At 41.2% G+C, this 22,764-nt stretch overlaps 1 protein-coding gene across 2 annotated transcripts in view; it reads left to right on the top strand.

Moving 5' to 3' along the window:
• The first annotated feature begins 9,593 nt into the window (after nt 1-9,593).
• Nucleotides 9,594-22,764, top strand: part of SMAD1 (SMAD family member 1) — a 73,374-nt gene continuing 60,203 nt past the window's right edge. Inside the window, exon 1 of one of the 2 annotated variants that reach the window (XM_012660074.1) lies at nt 9,594-9,892. The gene's annotated coding sequence lies outside the window, so the exon portion shown is untranslated. Of the gene's footprint in view, nt 9,893-10,666; nt 10,729-22,764 lie in introns of those variants that run through there. The other variant, XM_012660075.1, reaches the window with a different exon arrangement.

Below are 22,764 nucleotides of genomic sequence, written 5' to 3' on the forward strand. Positions count from 1 at the left end.
GGCAAGTACATAAACAAGTAACAGTCATTTATTATTAACAAATGAGGAAAAGGAGGTCCAGAAAAGTTAAGTAATTTATCCAAGGTCAAAAAACCAATAAATGGCAGATTCAGGCTTTCGGGGAAAATAAAACTGCAGCAAATTCAAAATGGACAAAATTTGAGTTTAACCTCCTTGAAAACAAAATGCAAACTTTAGGGAGTTTTATTTAGGCAAAGTGGAGCCTCCCTGGGTTAACTGGAAAAAAAAACCTGATCACCTTGTCTCGAATGGAAAATTGCAACAGTAGCCTTTCTTTTGAAAGGTGATATAATTTAGGGCATATGCTGATGCAGAGTGGAAGAATCCTTCAGGAAACCCAAAAAAAGGCATCATCTTGTGAGCGAGTGACCCTTTTTTGATCCACAATTTATACAAATGAATTGCAGCGTGTAGCTGTTCCACTGTGCTAGTGCCTGAGACTTTTAAATTTGGAGGCAAAATATTAGCAAACCAATCTGGCCACAGACCTAAAGCCAAATCTTCCATTTCACTTTACAGATAATAAAGATCATATTTTGACTTTCATCTCTCTGACTTCTGATTTTCGTTCTTATTTGGCTTCCTAATTAGTAGAGAAAGCAGGTGTTATTTATTGACTACCCTCTAAAAACCCACAATAGACAGTATTCAAATATATATGATTCAGTTACATATCCAAGCCTTTTAGACTGATCACTATTGATCATTGTTTTTATTTTCAAAAAAAAAATTCTTCATCATAACTTCTACAGTTGGACAACATTAACTAAAGTAGTCATACAAAGCAAGATTTTTACAAGAAACATCTAAGGTACATGTTGCAACTCTAATTGACACGTGACTTTGTTTCCAGTGTTCATTTCTAAATACCCTAAATACTGTCCTAAAGGCAAAACCCTTCAAAAAGGTTCATGCTCACAAACCCTTGAGGCTTACTTCTCAGTTTCTGGCTCAGCTCCTAAAATCATGCTTCTTACTGCTTTCTTTCAAGCTGAAAGGAAGGTATTCTTTGTACTTGTCAGTGCTGTGTGTTTAAGTACCTGTTCATATTCAAAAGAAAAGAGAAAAAGACCTATCTAAGAAGTCTACTCCTCCAGAGTGAAAAACCACTGGCTCTGCGTTATAACCAGGAGGAAACAACATTACATTTTACCCTTTTTTCAGGATTAAATTTTGGAAGAAGAAATTATTTTAAGGTGTTTTTTATACCCCACTAAAATCATACCTTGAAAAAGCTGGTTGTCTCAGCAACAGCTTGATATCACAATTGCTTCCAATATAAAATTGAGAGGGTATTTCTGAACATGTCTGAATCTTACCAGAACAGACTATTTTAAAATAAAACTTTTAAAATGTCATGAACAGAAATTTACAATAGTTTCATGCACCCCTAACTTACCACCAAAGAACAACTTGTACATCTTCTGGAGAAAGACTAAAACCCAATATGAATGCATATTCCTAACACCTTTATGGAACAAAGAGAGGGGGATTATTAATACACCAAATATTTTAAAAGATTACTTGCCAAAGTGTTAAGTCTCAACCATTAGAGTCAGAAATGACTGACAAATGTAATAAGAAAAAATAAAAAGCTTTCAGCAGCTGGGACTACTAGTTACCTATCTAACATTCGGTGGTTGCTGGCAAATCCTTAACCAAAAGAAGGCAGGGCCTTACTTTTCAGTGTTTGTCAGTTTTCATTTTAAATACTCCCACCATGGCCAATTTCAGGCTACCAATGTGTTTTAGCAAAAAGCTTACAAAAACCCTGAAAATTTAACCATCAGCTCTGGAAAGCCAGTGCAAGCCATTTGGAACACACTGCTATGTTCATCCTTTACCTTTCTCACTTCCTCATTTTGTTACAGTAACAATTTGCCCAGATTAAAAATGAAAATGATATTTCCTAGCCATCTTTGCAAATACAAGAGGCTACATGAGTGTTCTCACCAATGAGATGCAGGCAGATATAGCAGCGATGATGGCCTATCATAGATAGTTGCAGTCAGTGGTGTCGTCCTCAAAGGAGCTTCAGATTCAGTTCACCACTCTCTGTCCTTGCCCGTTTCTTTTTCCTGTCTGGAATGCAGACATGACCTCTGGAGCTGCAGCAGTTATTTTATAATCAATAATGTGGGAGAGGCAAAAGGAATCACAGAAACCTTGGCCCTAACACCTTTGAATTGTCTCACTGCTCCTGGAATTCCTTTTTCTGGTCTTCCTTTTATAAGAGATGAAGTAAAAACAAACAAACAAACAAAAAAGCTCCTATCTTGCTTAAGCTACTGTTATTTAAGTTTTGTATTAAATGCAGCCAAAACCAATCCTTGAACATGGGAAAACTTGCCAATGGCTGTAGGCCTAGTGAAGAGAAATTGCTTGCTACTGGAAGTAAAATTGTTGAAGAATTTTTTTCTGGAAATCACATAGTCATTAAAACTTTTAAAACTGAATCCACTAATTATTCGGTTGGTACGAGTCTACCTAAAATACTTGAGTTGGGGGCGGAAATTTAATTCTCAGCCCAGCACTACGAACATCCAGTGAAAAGGATATGACAACATTGACTGAACACAAACAATATGCCAGATACCACGTCAAGTACGTTAGAGGCATCAGCGTACTTGCTGTGTGACCTTGGGCAAGACACTTAACATGTTGGTGCCTCAGTTTCCTCATCTATGAAATGGAGAGAACACAGTATTTATCTCATAGGGCTGTTCTGAAGGGTAAAGGAGTTAACAACACATATGTAAGGTGCTCAAAACAATGGCTGGCAAACAGTAAACATAAGCTATTATTATCACCATTATTATTTCTCACAAACCCTATTTAATAGTCACTGATATTATCCACAAATGAGGATGATGGCATGTACCTCACAGGGAGCTTCTGAGACTATGAGGAGATGTGGCCCTCAGGTATTTAGCTTGCACCAGGTAAGTGTTCCATAAACTCTAGCCGTTATGAATCTGATACGTAACAGCACTTGAATGAGGCTCTTTTAGTGAGATTAGTGCCAAAATATTGTGTCAGTAAAGAGAAAGAACTAGGTTTTTGTGGGAGAGAAGGCCAGTCATTATTCATTCACCTCTATGATGTATTTATGGGGTCTCATGATACATAATTAATGGGCCAACGGATAAATGACAATAAACACAACCCAGGTGTTATGAAGCACAATAAGAGGAAGGGAGCGCAGGACACCTTAGGAGGGAGGTTGCAATAGATAGAAGAGACAACTCTAGATCCAGAGACTTGGTATTGGGCCTACTCCTGCCAATTATTAGTTTTTTGACCTTGGATAAATTACTTAACTTTTGTAGACCCCTTTTTTCTCATTTGTTAAAATGAGAATTTTGAGCTCCACAAGCCCATCCATCCCAGCCTTTTAAATTATTTTTGTTTATTTGTTCATTTATTTAATACCTAGGAGATGATGTTGAACTTTAAAGAATAGGCAGACATTTTAAAATTAGAGATGTCAGGATTATAACTGAATACGAACAAAGGATACGACATGTAAGTGCTTTTGGAGAATATGTTGCAAAGTTGCTTGTGTTTGTATGAGAGTATGAAGGAGACCAAGCAGGAAATGTGGGCCAGGGTTGTACTTTGAGAGACCGTGAGTACAAGGCCTCGGAGTGAACAGTTCATTGGGAGGCACTGCTAAACCATGGAACTTTTCTGAGCAGGAGAATGACGTGGTCAAACCACTGCCTTAGGAAGAATAATTCAGCAATCAGAATGATACCCGCACGCCCGAGGCATGCAAGAGAGTTGGGGGACCATTCCAGAGATCACAGTTAATGAGGGTGTGAGGAAGGAAGGACATTCCTTCCATGAGAGAGTTTGAAAAAGGATGGGACTATCGTCTGGAAGGAATGAACCAAGGGAAACCTCTCCCTGTATGATTTAAATGGTGAGGAGTGAATGTGACAGCCCAGTAGTTTCGCGTAGGACCATGCCTGGTGCAAACTAGGGAAATGAACATTTGCTAGGTGAACTCAGGAGCAACATTTAAACAACAGATAGCAAAATAATTGACAAGCAAAGAGACTCCTATCAACATATATCAGCAGCTCGGTAGCATCAACATTCACTATGAGGTTTGGGGGAATAAGAACATTGAAGTTCGATATAGCAGGAAAATGGATGAGGGACTCGTCCTCAGAGGCCGGTGACTAAATACTACAAATACTTCCTGACCCCACTGGCGATGTGGCCCCAGAGAATAATTCTGTTAAGCAAAGAGTACACAATGCCCCTCAAGTTTCGGAAACCGTGGGAATCAACATAAAATTCTACTGTCACCATAATACTTGCCATAAAATTTTCACACGGACCTCGTAGTATACATAGACTATTACAAACCCCTTAGGAAAGGGCTAGCAACTTTTTATGAATTCCTAGAATTTAGAATTAGATCCCAAATTCTGACTTGATAGTGAGGACAATCATGAGAACAATTACTGTGACCTACTTTAAGGAAAAATATCAATTGGTATTTGACCATCACAGTTGTATTAGGCATTTATTCCTTCGGGGGATATTTGAGGGGCTGCCATGACAGGTCTGTGCAAGCTTTGCCCTGCAGCGGGGAACAAACTAGATACAGGGGTTATTGGGAGGCACTTAAAAGGCTAGTGGAATCTTCCCAGTACTTAGTCAACGACATGCCTGAATACATTTATATACAGCTATAAATTCTTTGGAGGAAAAAGGGTGTGATGAGTAAATAAAGGTTTTCGTAATTCTTTAGCAACAAAAATCATAATTTTCGCCTTTTCTGCTCCATAGTGATCACTGAAGCATTCCTTTTTAAGATGAAGAATAATACCCCACCAGTGATCCTTAGTGGACTCATTCCAGGGAAATGGATTCACTTAAATTCACTGAAGGATCTGATAAATAAATGATTACATTTATTTTTCTATTGCATGGAACCATCTCTTAAAATAGGTTTTTGCCATTTTTTTCACATATATAAAACTTACAGCCAATTTTAAGGGTTTACCTTATTTTAAATGGTTAGTAGCTGATTTTTTAAAATGAACTCATTAAATAGCATAATTAATTTGCCTTCAGTTCCTTGAAATCTCCTTCTCTCTGAGGATCTTGTCCTCCTCTCTACTTCAGCAGTTCACTTTCTCTGCTTACACCCCTAGATCTTGGCATGACTCAGAACTGTCCCAGCTTCATGATTTCAATTCCAAACATCTCATTCTCAGACTGCTGCTCGGCTTTTGGGAGTGGCTCCCAACTCCAGCAATTCATGGGCCTCACTGGGACCTTCAATCTGTGGATCCTGTCATCTTTCCAACATCTCACACCCCTTTATGTCCTCACCTCCCTCCTATCACAGTCCCCCGTAGTCACTCCCTTGCCTATACCTTCTGCTCTCTGACCCTCTGACCCTCCCACACCCACCTGCAAAACCCCAGCCCTAGTTAAAACCAGCTCTGCCCCTTATGCTGACTGAGGCTGGAGAAAAATCCACAGCCTTGCTGATTGGTCTTGCTCTAAATTCATGCCCACTAACCTCAAATGGGCACTTAACAGTGCTGCCTGGCAATCTTACCACATTTCCGTAATCCATTTGCTCTCAAACTCTCCCAGATGACTGTTTCATATCACTCTTCTCTTTTCCATCCTCCAACATCTCTTTCACCCCCGCCACTCCCAGGAAGCAGGTTCCTTGGCAATTTCACCAAGATAAGAGAACAGTGAGAAGAGACCTGCGTTCCCACCTTTGCAGCAACCAGCCCATGTGCATCTGGGCCCACTCATCCTGCCTTCCCTCCAGTTTCTAGCTTCTGTGGACTGACTCCCTGGCTTTTCTGTGATGGGGTAAAGTAGACTCAGCTTCTGGGTCCTTGCACTTGCTCTCCTCTCTGGTTGGGAGGTTGGAAACCCATCCCTCAGATTGTGTGTTGTGCTTCCCGCTCTTCCCTCAGGACGTCTTGTCAGTGAGCTTTTCCCAGCCCCTACAAAAATAGCAACCTCCCTCGTTCCCAATCCCTCCCTCCCTGCTTTTTCCATCAATTGTATCACACCCTAGCATATTTGTATATTTATTTGTTATCTGTTTACCTTGATGAGGGCAGGGGTTTTTATCTGTTTGCCACCATATCCCCTGCTAGAACAGTGCTTGATTCATTCATTCATTTACTCAACGTATGTTCAATGAGCTCCTGCTAGGAGCCAGGCACTGCTTGGGCACTGAAACCGTAGGAATGAACCCAATAGGCCAAAATTCTTGCTCTTCTGGCTAAATAAGTAGTTAGATAGTGATAAGTGAAACATCCACAGTCAAACAGGGAAAGAAGATATAAAATGGATGCGTGAGGGATTGAAGAGGGATGGGTGAAATTTTAGATGGTGGCCAGGGTAGGCCTCATTGAGTGAAGTGAGGACTTGAGGGAGGTGAGCAGTGAGCCGTGTGGACATCCATGGAATGGCTTTCCAGGGGATGCTATGTGTTGAATGAGTCTCCCCAAGTTCATGTGTTGGAAACTTAATGTCCAATGCAGCAGTGTGGAGAGGTGGGACCTTTAAGAGGTAATTAGGTCATGAGGGCTGTTAAATTAAGTTTAGCCTCAAGCTGACTCCTTACATATTTTAAGTTCGGCCTGAAGGTTTCTCCATACACAGTGAACTGTAATTTAACTAGATGTGCAAACGGACTGTACCCTACTCTTGTATCAATCACAGAGTTTTAGTCAATCACAGGAAGCCAACCGTTCACACTGTATTCAAATAAGGCAAATGGCAAGCTATAACCAATGCAGCTGTTTCTGTACCTCACTTCTGTTTTCTGTGTGTCACTTTCCTTTTTCTGGCCATAAATATTATCCAAGTAGGTGGCAGCTTGGGAGTCTCTCGGAACCTAACTCGGTTCTAGGTATCGCCTGATTCGTGAATTGTTCTTTGCTTAATGACTCTGTTGAATTTAATTTGTCTAATGTTTTTCTTTTAACAGAGCTCTGCTCTTATGAATGGATTAATGCCATGATGGGAGTGGGTTTGTTTTCTCAGGAGTGGGTTCCTGATAAAAGGATGAGTTCGGCCCCCTTCCACCATCTCCCTCTCACCGTGTGATGCCTTTCGCCAGGTTATGAGGAGCAAGAAGGCCCTCACCAGATGAAGCCCCTTGACCTTGCACTTCCCAGCTTCCAGAACCCTGACCCAAATTCACTTCTATTGTTTATAAATTACCCAGTCTGTGGTATTCTGTTACAGCAACACAAAGTGAACTAAGAAAGGGTGGGAGCAGCTAGCACAGAGGTACTGAGGTGGGAGTGTGCCCAGATTGTTCCAGAAGAGAGAGGAGGCTTGGAGCAAGAGGGAGAGCAGGACACCAGGCCAGAGTGGTAAAGGAGGTGGGGGAGGAAAGATTATATAGGGTCTTGTATACTTTGTGAGAACTTTTATTCTGAGTAAAATGAGGAGCCAAGTAAAGATGTTTTTAAAATTTTAATACAATGATATTAATATACAGTCCACATTTAGGCTTTTACAACAGTCCCAGTGTCCTTTAAAAAAAAAAAGAGTATCCAAATTTTTATTACCATTTAAAGAAATAACTTGCACAAGGGGCAAAATTGAATTTTATAGCATACATAATATTAATAAGCATCACTTGAGGCTACTAGGATTGCACTAAGAAAGGCCATGTATAGGTTAAAAAAATATTAACAGCTTTATAATGTCATTTTATAGCTTCACCTCCCACCCCCACTCAGGATTTCAATCAAGGATCAAATACTGCATTTAGTTATCATGTTTTTTAAAAAAATAGCTTTATTGAGATAAAATTCACATACCATATAACTCACCATTTACGGTATGTAATTCAGCGGCTTTTAGTATATCCACAGAGTTGTGCAACCATCACCAGAGACTAATTTCAGAACAATTTCATCACCCCATAACCTTTAGCTATCACCCTCCAGGTTTCTCATTCCCCCAACCCTAGGCAACCACCGGTCTACTTTCTGTCTCCATAGATTTGCCTACTCTGGACATTTCATGAAAAGGGAAGAATACAATACGTGGTCTTTTGTGTCTACCTCCTTTCACTCAGCGTTATGTTTTGAAAGTTCATCCTTAAAGCATGTACTAGTACTTCATTCCTTTTTATGGTTGAATAATGTTCCCTTGTGTGTATATATGCGTATATGTGTGTGTGTGTATATCTCATTCTATTTATCAAGTGAGGGTTTGCACAGGGGAGGCCTGATCTGAGAGGCATTTAACAAGGTTCGCTTGAGCAGTTGTTCCAAGGAACAGAGAATGATCAATTGTGCCAAATGCTGCTTTTAGGAAAATTAGATGAGGTCCAAGAATTGACCAATAAACTGCTCAAATAGTTTAAGGAAGAAAGGAATTTAATTAGCAGAAATATTCTGATACATAATTTATAAATGGCATTTTCTGAGTTTTATGGGATTTGTTGCCTTTCCTTTGAATAATTAAACATGGAATGCAGATATAATAATTAATAAATAGGAATTTAAAATGGAATGCCAGACATGTAAAGGTATACAAACAATTAGAAAGTACCATTAATTTACATTGATCTTTGATACCTTCTTTATGTTGCTGGTAACAGTTTTTTTGGTTCATGTGAAATATGTTCCTCAGAATAATTATTCTTCTCTAAACATAATTGAACATTATGGTAATTACCCAAGATTTTATGCCAGCTTCCAGCAAGTTAGCCAAGAGATAAGCTGACACTTGTAAGAAGATATTTTCAATATCTATGCAGATAGGGTAGATAAAAGTTTGTTTTTGTTTGGGGGGAGTTAGTGTCATCTAAAAGATTGTAGAAATTGAACCAAAAATTTAGAGTTCTAAAGAGATATCGCCCTTTTGGGGTTTCTCACCACAAAGAAATGATAAATGCATGAGGTGATGTATACACTAACTACTGTGATTTGATCATTATACAAAGTATATATGTATCAAAATATCACATTGTAGCCCACAAATATGTACAATTACAATGTATCAATTAAAAAATAAAGAAAACACACAAAAAGAAAAAAAAAAAGGGAGAGATCGCCTTGTGGCATGCCATTATTTGGAGCAACAAGGTTACCTACCCTAATCATTGGATCTCCATTTGGCACAAAATGCATCTGTTGACTCAGGCTTTGGTATAAGCACAAGCAATAGTCACCAGGCTATCCAGTTCTGGGCACGAGCAACTTCTGGGGCCTGCAAATCACTGGGGGAGTGAGCGAGGGGCAATGAAAACTGTCAAAAATGCACTCCATGTTTCTAGGACGATTCGGTGGGCGCAGTGGAATGAACTTTTAATGAACATTTCAGAAAATAAACACACGGAACGTTGAACTTTACTTGAAGAGAATGCACCCAGGCCGCTCCACCGGGACTAAAGACAGGGTTAGGAAAGTCAGAAAGCCGCCGTGCTGCTTCCTCTCCTTGGAATAAACGGGGCGTGGGGCTGGGGGCGGGGGCCAGTGGCTCGGACCGCTCCCCCGCGCCGGCCCGGCAGGGAATTTGGAGAGGATCCCTGGTCGCGCGGCGGCGGCGGCGGCGGCGCGCGGGTGCGCGTGTGAGCGAGCGGGCGGGCGAGTGCGCCGGGTGCTGGCAGCCGAGGAGTGGAGGCTGGGCGGCTCCGACTCCCTGACGCCAGCGCGACCAGATCAATCCAGGCTCCGGGAGCGAGCGGGCGGGCGCAGGAAGGAGAGGCCGAGCGGCTCAAGCCCGGGCGAGGCGCGGGGAGGGATCCTGGGAGCAGATCGCGGCGCAGCGCCCGGCCGGCCGGACAGGGGCCGCGGGACCCCGCTCGCCCGGCCACTCGTGCGCCCGCGCGGACGGGCGCGCCGCCAACCCGGTAAAACGAAACAGACCCGAACCCAACTTTCCCCTTCAGCCGCGTCCCCGCCCTCCGCTCGGCGCCCTGGGCTTCCCAGCGCCGCGGCCGCCCCGGCTGGGGCAGGCGCGGGCCGCTGCGGTGCTGCGGGGCGGCGGCGCGGGCTGCGCCGGGGAGGGGGCTCTTCCCCGCGTGGGGCGGACCGCGACCCCCCCCCATGATGGCGCCTCCCGGCCGCTCGGAGGAGCGAACCTGCCACCGCGTCCCCCCTCGCGCGCAGCTGGCCGGGCTCCCCTCGCGTCTTTGTTGGGTCTGCTGGGGGGACGCCGCGTTCCTCGGCCCCCGAGCCTCGCCCCCGGCCTGCCCGCGCGGGACCTCACTGGCCGCCCTCCCCCGCCGCCCGCTCCCGGGTTTTCTTTCCCTTTTTGCAGCCCGGCCAGGCCGGTCCGCGCGGCCAGCGAGCCCATTGTGTCCCCTCGCCGGCCGGGGCGACCCTTGCGGGAGTTGGAGGACGGCCGCCGGGGCTGCCCCTTCACGCGCCCGGCGCCCGGCGGAGCGGATCCGGCAGCGGGGGACACCCGGCGCCCCGCGCCCCTCCGCATCCCCCACGGGCTCCCCTCTCTGCCCCAGCCAGCCTGTGTGGGGTCGAGGTCAAGCGAAGTTCGCACCGAAATTCCCTCTCATTTATTCAAAGGTTTAGCGGCGGCGCGTAATTTTTTTTTTCCTCTTCCGCCTACACCCCCTGCGTCTCCGAGTGTCGTCTCATTCCTTTCCCTTTACCGGATTCGATTGCCTCACTGCGTGTGTGTGCGTGAGCTCGCTGATGGACAACGGCTCCTTTACCCCGCTCCGTCTTTGTTAGTGTTTCTCGGGGTTGTTTCTGTGGCCAGGTGGGGGTGGTGGGTGTGAGAGAGACGGACGTGGGCTTGTTTTTCCAGTTGCTGAATATGTGTGAAGGTTTCAAGGGAGAGCGTTTCCTTGATGTGCTTTAGGAAGGGAGGAGGAACAAATGCTTGCCAGATCTCACAACTACGGTAGCTGCGGCTTTTGTTTATTTTGAGGCGCATGCGATTTTTAAATGCACGGTGCAACATAACCAGTAAGGCGCTTTCCTTCTGAAAACTGAGGCGCGTCTCAGAACCATCTCCCGAGCATCGTTTTCGTGAGTGCTGTCATAACCGGCCTTTTTCTTTGCTCTCCTGTTGTTTTCCTTCCGTGGTATTTGGAGTTTCAGAGTACGTGGAATGATACAGAAGTTGCATGATTACTGTTAGGTCTTCCTGTTGCTGGAATTCTCAGCGGCTAAAATGACAGAATTCCTTTATTTCAGAACATCTCTTATTCTAATTGTCGTGGATAACATGCCCACACCTCAGTAACACAACGGGAAAACTGTTCCCTGCCCATGGTGATTTTTCATCTTGTGTATAATTACCACTTTAAATTGTAATGAAAGTAGGTGAGCAGTATTGGAATCACTATTTATTAATAAAAAGAATTGAGACAGAGCTATTGTTCTCTGCCCTAGCATTTTCAATTGGCATAAATATTTTTGCATCAGTGTTACTCTGATGTAGGTGGCAGTCTTAAATATGATGTATGATTAAAGTGTTTGTCTTCCCCTCACCTCCTGTCTTCCCATTTGCAATTATTTGATATTTCTGTGCAGGTGGTGTACCATTTGTGTAATACTACAGTTCTTAGGAAACTAGCTAGGGTCGTGAGAGAAATGATTTTCGGGAGGCGGGTGATGCCAGAGCCTCTAGAAGATCCAGGAGGGATCAGGTTTCTTCTGAGGGTAGGGATTTGTCCTTGATTTAGTTTTGACCCCTACAACCATAGGTATGTAACCAAATACATTTTTCTTTTTGCCAGTATCCTTTAGTTTTACACCCTTGAAGAGCTGATGATCTTTGCATTTTAGAGAAATGACAGTTACTAGGCAATTAAAAACGTTGACCTCTTACACCTCTTGGAATTTAAGTAATGTTATTTCTACTAAGTTCATAAAGTATTAAGAGGAAGTAAGTCTCATTTTCCCTAACTACATTTATTACTTTAGTTGAAAACTAAGTTTTAGTTTGTAATTTTGATTTTCAGTGATTCTGGGTTAAAGATAAAATCTAGTAACTCGGTAGACTGGGAAAAGAAGTAACTTGAGTGTAATTAGACAAGCATGTTTAAGCTGCAGTAGCCTACATAATGAAGGCCAAGTTGTGTGTGTATAAAAGATCTCATTTGTGTAGTCTTACAGGGCTAATGGAGGCATCATTGAGGCTTTATAAATAATGTAAGTTGTGTATAATGTAGAGTCTCCAGAGACGGCAGAGAAAGCATCATTACCAGCCTTTTCAACCTGCTTGAGATCTTAAATTGATTTACAGCACTGAACTGGTGCAAAATGATACATCAGGATGACATGGGGTCAGCCTGTAAAAGTCTATGATGTCAGCCTATTAGTTCAGTCATCATAATTAAACCGTATTACAGGGGCAGCTAAGCAGGAGTCTGGCGTTATACTTCGGATATGGGTGGTACATGGATTTTGTTTATAGTGGAAAGGCTCGTGTATTGGCAGGACACTAATGTTTCTGAAAAAGGGAAGAAAGGCTTACAGAACTATGAATTTCTGGAAAAAAATGCAGATAAATGCAGAGATATTTACTCTGCATTGTGTAAGTAGCTTTTCATTTGGTAGTGGAAAAACAGATGCTTTGGGGGGTGCTGATAACTTCTGATTTGTGCTTAATCATGCTTTTTGTGAGTTTGAATTTAAATTGGCCTTAGGGACCTTCTAAAATATTAGAGGACCAGGTACTTCTTATCTCTGGTCCCTTTATTAGCACTGAGTTTGCACTGTATTGATGTATCAGCTGACATGTTATTTCTTTAACTAGTCACGGTTACCAGGCCTCCACTAAAAAAAAAGGTATTTGAATTGAACATGTGAACATTTCAGGAAAAGAACATCCTTATTTTTTGCTTAGATTTCTCACCAATGCTTATTCAGTTTATGGGTCATCTAGGGTTGGTGTTGTCCAATAAGGCAGCCATAGTCACAGGTAGCTATTTAAGTTGAAATTAACATTAAATAAATAAAAATACAAATGTGTTTTCTCAGTACTCGCCACATTTCAAGTGCTCTGTAACCATATGTTGTTAGCGGCTACCAGATTGGATAGTGTGTATACAGAATAGTTCCATCATCGCCGGAGGTTCTGGTAGTGCTGCCCCAGGACCTTTGCCTCTCTTCTCACTTATTACTTCTACTCATGAGTTTGTGGGGTTAAAGAGAGAAAGACATATATCAATTAATTTTACTACTAAGTAGCTGTTGGTGTTAAAGAACAGTTTGGAAGTGACAGTTGAAGCTACAAGATAAAAGGAGGTTGACTTTTCTGTAGATTTTATCATCATTAGTGTCATGGATCCTAATTTAATTTAGAGTATTAGGGTAGGAGAAATAATCGTAGCTGATTTTTTCCTAAACTTCTACTAGATGTATGTATGCCAGGCATTGTTTATAATATTAATATCTCATTTAAGTCTCAAAACTTTTAAAATGTGGTTGTTAATCACATTTTACAGGTAAAGAAACTGAAGCCAGAGTGATTCAGTATCTTGCCTCAGGCTGCATAACTAGAGAGTGATTATGGTTTATAATCTTAGCTGGGATATGAACAAGGCAATCTGACTCTAGAGCCTCATTCTCAACTCTACCCTTTGGTCTTTCGTCTAGCGTACCCAAATATGCTAGATGGAAACATTGTTCTGCTGTGTTCTACTGTGCCAGTATAGATGTGACTTCGCTTTTAATTTTTTAGGCCTTTAGACAAATTTGCCTTCTGTTGTGTTTTTCTGGGCTATTTTCTTCTATTTTAAGTGTTTAAGAAAGGAAAAATAATGTTAATACTTATCTAAGCAGTACTTAATTTGAAGAATATATCTGACATAAAAGTAATGCATTTCAAAGCCAAATTAGTTTTACCTCTGTGTTTCTAAATAATTCCTTCTACTTGCCTCTTACTCTACTGTTGCCTTTTCTTGTATAATCACAAGTTGATATTACTTATGAGGAGAATTCTAGTAGTTCAGTTTATCTGTCTAATCAAAATTAATCTCTCTTCCCTGAGCTGCTAACCACTGAGCCTTGAGATAAGAATAGTTCGTTGCAAATTCCTCGGGGATTTTTTTAAAAAACATCTAATGCCTACTTTTGTACAATGTCTTTTATAATTCAGTTGTTCTTAACTTTTTGGGATCAGGGCTATTTAAATCTGACAAAACTGTGGATCCTATATCTTCTCCTTATTTCCATCCTCCTATCCAAAAATGCTGCTATAGCCTGGTGAATTTATGTGTACACTTAAGTACCCACATCGCATGGTCTTTCAGGTGAAGTACATCCATGGGACTGCCTTGCTGAGTGCTTTCATAAACATTGATTTGTAATTGCCTTTACAGAGAATAGAGATATTTAGTGTTAAAGGTTGCTTTAAAGATTTCCTAATCTAGTTGGTCCATATCAAGATGAGCAATCTGAGACCCAGAGATGATAACCAGCTTGTCTAAAGTCACCCATCTAGTGATTGGAAGAGGGAAAGCTAGGACCTGGGTCCTTCCTAGTGTGAAGTACCCATTTGTTTGTTTTTTTTCCTATCATGCTCACTGTGTTTCTGAGGCTTTGGGTCCAGTGTAATTTAGACAGGAAAGGAAAGAATTTGGCATGATAATGACTTTTTATACTAACATTGTTTGAGCTAAATAGGAATCAAGTCTGACAACCATACAGAGATGTGTGTTTGTTTGTTTTCTACATATTAAAGTAGATTTTTTTTCATTCTGGAGATGGAAGAGAAAAGCCGTATGTCTAATTTAATCAATAGGACCTTAGTAGAAAATGGGAAATCCAAGATTGTACACAGTTCAAATTAAATCAGGCAGTTCTGACATACAACAAATTCAAAATAAAATCTCCTCTTTTGACTCTCAAATTGCATTCCTAACCAAAAGCTAAAGTTTGGGGTATTTAGGGAAGGAGCTAGGGAGTATCAGGGAGAGAGTTGGACAAGTCTGAGGAGAAAAAGGATAATTTAAATATTAAAATATGGAGAAAATAGGTATTAAGTCATAAAATGACTTTGAGGTTGATGAAATGTTCTGGTACTTACTCTGTGGTTTTACTTTCTGGTACCAAAATTTCAAGACATGCTTTGATAACAAACAGGGGCATCTTCTCTTTGCTCCAAGCTGAAATCTCTTGACTTACTATATTCCTTTTCTGCCGTTGTCTGGTAGTACAAATATTCAGTCTAATCTGGTGATCTGTCATCTGATTTGCAGCAAAAATACCTGAAGTATTTTTAACACTCTGCTGTAGCTTCCTTTAAAAAGAAAAGGGAGAAAAAGCCAAAGATAAGTAGCATGAGTGCAATTACTTAAAATCTAAATTAAAACATTCATTTTGGTATGCATTATCAAGATGGTATCAGTTTTGGAGATGCGCCACTAGTCCTATATGGAAAAAAGTAACATTTACAGCTGTTACTGGCTGACTTGCAGAAATGGGCGGGCTGTTCATAACATTCATTTGCATAAGGGAGCTATCTTTCAGACAGGAAAAGCCAAAACTTTCATAAACAGTTCAACTCCAGTGACTACATCAGAGTTTTAGGAAGGTACTGGGAACTGTAGTATTTGAACAGTTTAGCATCTTTGTAATTGCTGTTAGCTAAAATCAGAGCTTTTGAGAAGACTCTGTCTTGAAAATAAAGCATCAATTCCTCTGAGATTTGAGGAAGTCCTAACCTGGTGATTCTCCCAAATCTCTTCTCTGTTCCTAGTGTTTGAAAAAGCCTTATTCTCTTGTAAGAACCCAGGTCTGTGGCGTGGTAGATTGGTTTCTTAACTAATTTTTTTGAAACAAGTCTAAATTGAAAGAAAGAATGCATGTACATACAGTTGTTAATTACCCACCTATATGCTTTTGAGCTCAGGATGTAAATGAATATTCACTATGTCCTGTTTAGGGGGAAGGGAATAGGGGAGCTTTTCTAGTGATTCAAAATATATTTTTATACATAATTTTTAAACACTTTTATTTGTAGTTTCCCCTGAATTTTAGGGCTGCTGTACTATGGATATTTCCCCCACAATCTGAGAATGTTAGGGTATAGTTACTCAAACTATTCATTTATTTTCTTCTCCTTGTCTATTTTTTGTGGCTTCTTTGTGGTATGCTTATGCAAAGTAGAAGTATTTCAGACCTTTATAGCTTTTTTTCCTTTCTATTTTAAAACTGCAAGAAAAGAAAGGGGAACTAATTTCCTTTCAACTATTATAATTAGGCATTAAATTAAGTCATTATTCAGTTGGTTAAATGCAAGATCTTTTGTTTGTTTAAATTGAAGGGGAACGTATCTCATTAATGAGGAGGGATGTTCAGTATCCCCTTGTTTGATAATTTTGGTGCAGTATTATAATAGTATATGCTTCATTTATTTTGTGAATGTTTATTAGTTCTCATAAGTGAGAAGACACATAAAAAATACAAGGTAAGATAGGAGTAAGTACAGACAGCTCACGTGGGGACCGCTGTGCTATGGTGGGACATGTGGGTTTGCATAGGTAGAAGGGTGAGAGACATTCTAGGCAGAATAGTGGCCCGGAGACTTAGGAAATAAGCCTGAGTGTTATCTCTAGAGCAGCACTGTCCAGTAGAATTTCTGCAGTGATGGAAATGTTCTGTATCTGCGCTGTCTAAAGCAATAGGTTTAGCCACAATTGGCTATCAAGCACTTGAAATTTGGCTAGCGCAACTGAGGAACTGCATTTTTTTGTTTTAATTAATTTATGTTTCAATAGCTACACGTGGCTGTCCTATTGAATAGCACATACTCAGAGGCGAGTGGGCTGCTCTGCCTGACCTCAGTGGATATTCCTGATGGAGCCCAGTCTGGTGGGGTGGAGATGCTCAGAAAGGGTAGTTGGGGTAGGAATTTGAGGACTTTACAGTACCAGAATGAGGAGGCATTGGGAAGTCACTGAAAGTGTTTGAACATGTAGTTCGGATTGGAGGGAAGAGCCCAGTGCCAGGAGATTAATAAGAAAGCTATAGATGTATCTACATGATGATAAATCTCTGGTAAAGGTGTATATGGAAAGAGAAAGGTTTTTGTGGGCAAAAAACCATGAAGACTGGTAATTATATGGTTATAGAGTAATGAGAGAGAGAGATCAGAGATTGTCCTTAAGTTTCCAACCTTGGTGGCCGGAAAATTTATAATGCTATTACTTAAGAATAGGGAAGAACTGGTTGTAGAAGGAATAAGGATTGCATGAATAATAAATTAGAATTGACATGTTGAGTTTACGGTGGGATATCTAAGTAGAAGTATTCTACAGGCAAGTTGGAGATACATTACTAAAGTTTAGGAAGGATCTGTGAGTCTTACGTGTACACTCTGGGTAGTCATCTATTGGGTATTCTGGGAGAACCATGAAGAGAGAAACAGCTGGTAGTTTGATTCTTTCATTGGATCTCCAAATTAGGAATTGGTAGAAGGAAGAGGCTAATTTGAAGTAGACTGTTTTGAGAGACTGTTGGAGGAGACGAAGAACTGGAAGGTGTGGGGTCAGAAGAGTGGTGAAACCAGGAAGCCACAGGAAGAGATTCCAGAGATAGGTTTGGAGGGGGAAATGTCTGGTTCAGGGTGAAGGAGAAAATGGGATAAGCAAGTGAATGTGGTTTTTCAGAAGAAAGTGAGCACATTAAGAAGTGAGAAATAGATTCTTATACTCCCCCAAGTGACTTATTTTTGAAAATAGATGAGACCTTTTCGTATTCAAAGATTGAGGGAAAGAAGTCTATGGACAGAGAGTGGTTTTGGAAGAAACATTGTAGGTAGTGTGCCAGGGAATCTACGAAGAATTCAAATTCTAAACAGTTGGTGGGAAGCCTAGGGTGAAGTGAAGTGAAGTGAAGATGAGGCTGTATAGTACACTAGGTAGTTGTCACTTTCTAGTGTCACTTTGTGGCCTGGTAGGTTTAGTCATAGCAAATGGGCTCAGAGAAAAGCTCTAGATTCAGACTGCCTGGGTTTAAGTCCAAGCCTAACATTTACTTGCTTTATAACTTTGGGAAAGCTACTGTTAACTTTTGTAGCTCCCTTGTCTGAGAAGTAGAGATAATAGTATCAGCCTCACGATTGCTATGATGATGAAATGAGTTACACTTCCATTTTTCATCTAATCTAAGATTGTGCTAAGACATTATTTCATGTACTGAGGAAAAAAACCTGTCAATTAAATAAGACATACCATTAATTGTAAGACTTCCTGGTTTCAGAGGTGTTAAAATAGGAGGGAAAGATGTATCTTTGTCAACGAAATATAGAATACATAAAAGATTTAGCATAGGAATTGGCACATAATGAGCGTTCAGAAAATGTAAGCTATTTATAAAAATCAATGAGTGTTTTGTTTTTTTTTTTACAGTCTAGATTGTTAATGAGGACAGTATCTAGTCCAGTCTAGATAAGGGGATGACAGGTTGTAAGGAGCCTAATGCACTAAATAAATTGAAAAGAGGTAAACAGTGGGAATCCTGGCAATGAAATAGTGAAATACCAAGTTTAGGAATTTGTAGATAAAGCGTTTCCCTAACGATTCTTAGATAAAGGTTTCTAAGAAAAGTATAGTAATTGAACTAAGAGAAGAATCTCTTTGATGATTTGAAGTTATTTAAGTTGCCCAGATCTTTAAAAATTAAGTACTGGATTCTGAATTTGTCTATTAATCTTATAGCATTTATCACTGTTAAAACAATTTCTTTTTCATTAAAGCAATACATGCTTAGTGCAGAAAGATTTTGGAATAAATTCTTGTTATAGTGTTAGAAGGAAAGAAGGAGATTGATTTATGCCATTTCGGGGACGGGGGAGGTTGTTATTAATAGCCAGCTACAGAGCCCTTCTAAATATGGCTCAAAAGGCAGAAACAATAAAGGAAAATCTTTATAGATTTGACAACATTTATGTGATGAAACATACTCAGAAACACAACCTGGAAGACAGATAACAGATTTGCAACAAGTTATTGTTCTGTGTAAGAAACTCTCTATCAATAGGAAACACCATCCCAATAGAAAAATTGGTAACGGATGTGAACAACCAATTCACAAACAAATGACAAACAAACTACTAATAAACATAAAGTGTTCTGCTGTGTCCTGGATGAGACTCTTGACGAGAATAGGGATGATGCCTTTTGTTTTATTTTGTTACTCTTTATGGACCATAAGTATCAGACTGGGAAAACTGGGCTTTTCTTGTTGAGGGAAGGGAAGCCAAAATTTTCCAGCCACCTATGAGAATCTGGAGTTAGGAGGAGGTACAAGATATCTATAGCTGGAGCTGTAAAAGGCAAGTATCCTTCTTCCTTCCATGACATGATTTTGGACTAGGAGTTTCCTTATTAGAATGTGAGGTGGTCTAAACCCTTTAGGGGCTATCAGTTATACACAGTTTCTAAGACAACTGGCATCCTCAATGAACCTTAAAGACACCGATGCTTCCTAGAGCATGTTGAAATAGGCCTCTTTCTGATAGATTTTATAGTGGCATTTACTCATTGAAATGAAACACAGTGATGGTCCTGGAATATGGTTTTGATTATTGAGATGGATGAGTTTATAAGGTATGAAAGTGAGAAAAGTTCCTCCATGTAGTAGTAACACCCCTTATAGTAAAAACGTTTTTAAAAGTTGAGCATCAGCGTTTAATTTTCTCAATTTTCTTTAAAGGATAATAGTTAACGGTCATGGGTTTTCTATCGGTGGAAAAACTCAAACTGCTTTTCTTCTGCTCTCACACCACAGCAGTCAACACAAAAGTCTTCTGTGATCAGGTTTGTGGGGGTTTTTCCCCACATACCAGCAGCAGACACCGCCTAGGTGTCCTCTAATTCAATTCGGTTCTGACACTATCTACTCGGAGATGGCCTCAGTCCCCACGGTTGCCCCCCACCACCACTACTCAACAAGCTGGGGTCTCCGGAACTTCTGACCAACCAGCTTCAAGTTATGATTCCCACAGCCGCCTCTTTGGGTTCAATTAATTTGCTGGAATGGCTCACAGAACTCAGGGAAACTTACAGTTAGTTTATTATAAAGGATATTGCAAAGGATACAGATGAAGACATGCGCAGGGAAAGGTATGGGGGAAGGAGCGGGGAGCTTCCATGCCCTCCCGGGGTCCACCACCTTCCGGGAACTCCTGCGTGTTCGGCTGTCCAGAAGCTCTCTGAACCTTGTCCTCTTGGGGTTTTATGGAGCCTTTATTACGTAGGCATGATTGATGAAACTGCTGGCAATTGTTGTGATTGATGTTACCATCAGCCCTCTCCTCCTGCTTCCCCGGAGGTTGGAGGGTGGAGCTGAAAGTCCTCACCCTCTAATCTTGCCTTGGCCTTTCCCAAGGTGACCAGCCCCCATCCTGAAGCTATGGAGGGACTGCCAGCCCTCAGTCAATCAGCATACAAAAAGACATCACTTTGAGTCTCCAAGGATTTTGGGAGTTGTATGCCAGAAAATGGGGTCAAAGACCAGGTATATGTTTTACAATATTACAGGTTTAAAAAGGCTTTCATATGCTGCCCATAAGGGAATGCGTTTGTTGGTTATTGGTAGGATCCTTACCTAACTGAGTTACAGTCAGTTTAACATTAAGTGGATTCTTACCTAGCCATTAGAGGGAATCAGAATTTGTCTTCTGCCTTACTGTCTCCTTTCTTTGAAATGATCTGCAAATATTTCACAGGTGGCGGGGAAAAAGACTTTTAAATCTCACCTACAGGCTCACGGCTTGGTCTGCTGGCATCCCTGCTGGTCCTTTAAGCCCTTTCTGAGTGATGTTCCGAAGTGGTCTGTGTCCGTCAGACCTGTCACTCAAACACTTAAAGCTAAGTTGGACAGAAAGAACGAATACCTGGAAAATGGGTCTTAATTTTATCAAAGACAACAGCTTTTTGTGGAAAAGAGAATAATGATGCGGTGAACGTTGCCGTACAAATGATACAGCGGATTGTGTATAGCTTGCCATCTCGTCTATTACCACTTCCTGTTTTGCTTTCTGCCCATTGCTGGCTTTGCAGTCCAGCATAATTAATAATAACCTCTTTATTTTCCATGTGTTTCTATTTGTGTACTCAGGACTTCTATTTAGTTTATTTGAGCTTGAGGGCATATTTGATTGGTTTTAAATGTTTTTCTGTTCACTGTGAACAAAATTAACTTGATTACCATTTAAATGTTGGCACAAAAACTATATTTATAGCATTTATTTGCGGTTAAACACTGAAGAGTTTTGTCACATTGTGTGGGCCGAGATGTTCTATATTCTAGGAAAGCGTCCTCTGAAAAGGGTGCATCCTTACTGTGGGGTTCTGCTTTTTTGTTATGCTGCTGTTAACCAATTCAGCAAGTGTTGCATGCATTTCTGCTGTGCAGCCAGCGCTGGGCTCTGTTTCGGGAGTAACAGAGAAATGTGTAAGTCATCTTCTGCCTTGAAGAAGCATCTAATTGGTAAGAGGAGATTGTAAGTTTGAAGATGTTTCACTTACAGTTGGGATAGTCTTTTAAAATCGAGGGATTTTGTCTGATGCAGTTGGTAGAGTTTTTGCTTCCAGCCCTCTTCTATCTTAGTTCATTCCCTCAGCAAGGTTTTGAGTGTCTTTATTTATATTTATACTTACATTCATAGTATATCTCTTATTGATAAAGTTGGGACAAGGGGTCATAAATGTAGGACTTGCACTGGGGATCTTGTAACTTTAAGGAGCAATGCAAACCTGCTTGTCTAGTCTAGCCTCTGTCGTAATACCTTTTATTACAGTTACCTCATTAACCCTTCAGACTGAGTTCCTTGCGGGTATGGACAGTGTCTTTATGATCTTTGTGTTAGCGTAGTGCCCAGCACTGTGGTTCTCATTTTGTCTGCTCAGCAGAATCGCAGGAACAAGCACCGCAAAAATGCCTGGGCCCATCCTATTGAAGGCTATGGTAGGGAGCTTTTAAAAAGTACCACAGAGAGTATCAGTATTATTAACCTTCAACAATATTAAGAACTGTTGGATTGACACACAGTAGGTACTTGAGTGGATTTTTCATTTTGAAAAATGTGTCAGGAAATACAATACGGTATGTTGTAACTTCCTCGCAGATGTGAACTGTGTCTTTTATGGTCCGCAGCGCTTGGCACTGGGTGATTCCTGTTGTAGGTGCTCAGACGCCACACCAGTTAAGTTCTGGGGATTGACTGTTTTGCTCCCCCTTTTTTTCCTTTGAGGAGAAGAGAGATAGCAAGAAAGGGTGTGCATGTTTGACATCTTTCCCTTTTCCCTTTGTGAAGGAGTCAGCAATTCCTGGAGTCCTAGAGTCTAGAAGTGGAGTTAAATGAAGCTGTTGAGGCCTGAGATGCTTAGCTGACAATGAGAAAGGGAGAGGCAAAGCGTGGTGGAATAGAGCAGTGGGTCAGCTGGCCACGTCTAGGAAAGTTTCTGGTTGTTACAACTAGGGATAGGGGCTGGGGCGTTGCCGCTGGCATTTGGTGTGCAGAGGCCAGAGACGCCACTAAACAACTGTGACGCTGACATTGAGAAACCTTGAAGTAGAAGATGAACTGCCCAGGAGACAGACAGGAGAACTGAAGGGGTGGTGGCACCGACCACTGCTGCTGCCACAGCCGTCCGCGGTTTGCTTTATTCCCCGCTACTCCTCACCTTCTCAGCCCACATCCTCCTGAGTTCAGAGTACTGTTTTTTTGCCATTGTCTATAAATAGCATTGTGACTTACAGCTGGGTGTTAGGCACTAAAATTAATATTTTGGTGTTTTAT

The sequence above is a fragment of the Propithecus coquereli genome, unplaced genomic scaffold (genome assembly GCF_000956105.1).
Source record: "Propithecus coquereli isolate 6110/MARCELLA unplaced genomic scaffold, Pcoq_1.0 Scaffold65, whole genome shotgun sequence".
Classification (NCBI taxonomy): Eukaryota; Metazoa; Chordata; class Mammalia; order Primates; family Indriidae; genus Propithecus; species Propithecus coquereli.